Here is a 2,576-nt window from a genome sequence, read left to right as displayed (position 1 = left end):
GTGTGCTGTGATGTGTGTGGTATGTGTGGGGTGTATGTGTGGGGTGTGTGGGGGTGTGTAGTGTGTGTGATATATGTGGTGCATGTGTGGTATGGGGAGGTGTGGTGTGTGGATGTGTGAATGTGTTTGGTATGTGGGGCTTGTGTGTGGTATGACGCGTGTGTGGTATGTGTGGGGTGTATGTGATGTGTATACGTGTTGGGAGTGAGAGGGCAAGGAACCTGATCTTGCTTTATCAATGAGGAGGTAAGCATTTTAAATTATTTGTAGACCAGGTATTTTCTGTTAGTTGGGCCATTTCTTCAAAGGTGCTGTTAGGAACAATTATTACTCTCTTGGGGACCTTATTTTATCCTTATAAAGTTAAGTAATCATATGTGTTTGAAGTAGGTCAACAAAAAGGAGTTGTCTGGTTTTGCTGTCTAAGCAACTCTGCCTGTATTGTCATTGGCATGACATGACTTTTTAATTAAAGCCCCTTCCAAGTTCACAAGTTAGAACTTCACCCCCTGCCTGAAACCACAGAATTATTCACACTACCAGATGTCTCAAGAATGGCATGTCACAAACATGGATAGACAGAAAAATTATCCATGTTCATATGACTTAAAGCTTTGGTTCAAGTGTTTCTACAAAGGTGAGTGGACTGAAGCCATCAATATTATTTCGGAAATCATGGTATTTCTCAGGGCTTTGGTAGGGCTCGGGTAGCTTACTTGAAGCCAAAATTGAGACAGAATGATGCTAAGGGTGAGGAGCCAGGCAGAGAGACAAATGTTCCAACTCCACCTACACCACATACTAACTGGGTGTCTTGGGCAAGTTTTCTGAGCCTCAGTTTCTTTGTCTGCAAAGTGTAGCAAATAATGTAGCCCCCCCCCGTCTTATCTCCAATCCCCAAACCTAAGAGCAATAAAAACTCCTAACTCATTTGGTAGCGAAATCTAATTGATCTTAATTCATTTGGTGGTAAAACCCTTCCCTGGACTCACATGAGCCTTTTTATAGTCTGTATTTATTTTATTTAATGTGAACATACATGTTTTGCTACAGAATTATGGATGTATTAGTTATAGGATCTAGCCTCAGACCATTGGATATATAGTATTAGGTGTTTGGTACACTTGTGATGAGCCCTGGGTGTTGTATGGAATTGTTGAATCACTATATTGTACACCTGAAACTAATATTATACTGTACATTAACCAACTGGAATTAAAATAGAAACTTAAAAAGCCAAAAAAATTTTAATACTTGATGTGGTCTATTTGATGATAAAAATATAATAAATTTCAATAAATATTGTTAGAGTAGAGCCCAATAAGTAATTTTCTAAGTTGATAAATGGTATTATCAATTGGCCTGAATAAATATATCTTAACAAAAGAAATAATAAACGCTTGCAACATATTATTTCTCTAAAATCCAGAAATGTCTGAATTCCAAAACACATTGGCCCCAGGAAGTTTTGACAATGGACTGTAGACCCATACCTTCCTCATAGGATTGTAAGGACTGCATGAAATAAATGTATATAGAACATCTGGAGCACCCTATGTCATGTCGTTTCCATTCCCCTTTCTCCCAGGAGGGCTTATCTCAGGTGAAACTTCCTCCATCGGGTAGCAGCTCAGAGGCTCCTCAGGTGTATGGCCTCTCCAGCCCTTCTGGCCATTTGCCCACTTGCCCGCTAGTCTGTAGACTCCTTGACGGTAGGGGTCGAGTGGTAGTGATTCACAGCACAAAGTCCATGTGCCACAGACATTTAAAAAATGAGTTCAGGAGCGCCTGGGTGGCACAGTTGGTTAAGCAGACCTTCGGCTCAGGTCGTGATCTTGAGGTCCTGGGATGGAGCCCCACATCCGGCTCCCTGCTCAGGGGGAGCCTGCTTCTCCTTCTCCCTCTGCCGCTCCCCTGCTTGTGTTCTCTCTCTCTCTCGAATAAATAAATAAAATCTTAAAAAAGAGAGAGAGAGGGGTGTCTGGGGGGGCTCAGTCAGTTAAGCATCTGCCTTCGGCTCAGGTCATGGTCCCAGGGTCCTGGGATCGAGCCCCGCATCGGGCTCTCTGCTCAGCAGGAAGCCTGCTTCTCCCTCTCCCACTCCCCCTGCTTGTGTTCCCTCTCTCGCTGTGTCTCTCTCTGTCAAATAAATAAATAAAATCTTTAAAAAAGAGAGAGAGAGAGAAGCGCAGAGGAGAGACCCACAGGGAGAAGGAGGAGGAGGCCATGCGAAGGAGGAGGCTGAGACTGGAGGGATGTGGCTGCAAACCCGGGAATGCCTGGAGCCGCCAGGAGCTGGAAGAGGCAAGGAAGAATTCTTCCTAAGGGCTTTTGGAAGGAACATGGCCCAGCCAACACCTGGATTTCAGACTTAGGTCCTTGAAAACTGTGAGGGAATTAATCCCTACTGTTTTAAGCCACCAAGTGGGTGATCATCCGGTACAGTGACCCTAGGGAACTAACCAGTACACAAGACGGAAGTTACCTAATTTCAGTTGCCTCACCTGAAAACGGGCATAGGACTTGGACCTCCTCTATCAGGTCCAAGGAGGAAAGGGATTATTCGTGTAAACTGC

The sequence above is a fragment of the Callorhinus ursinus genome, unplaced genomic scaffold (assembly GCF_003265705.2).
Source record: "Callorhinus ursinus isolate GAN/ISIS: 27379988/994484 unplaced genomic scaffold, GSC_fseal_2.0 scaffold9, whole genome shotgun sequence".
Taxonomy (NCBI): Eukaryota; Metazoa; Chordata; class Mammalia; order Carnivora; family Otariidae; genus Callorhinus; species Callorhinus ursinus.
Note: the sequence above shows the minus strand (reverse complement) of the source record.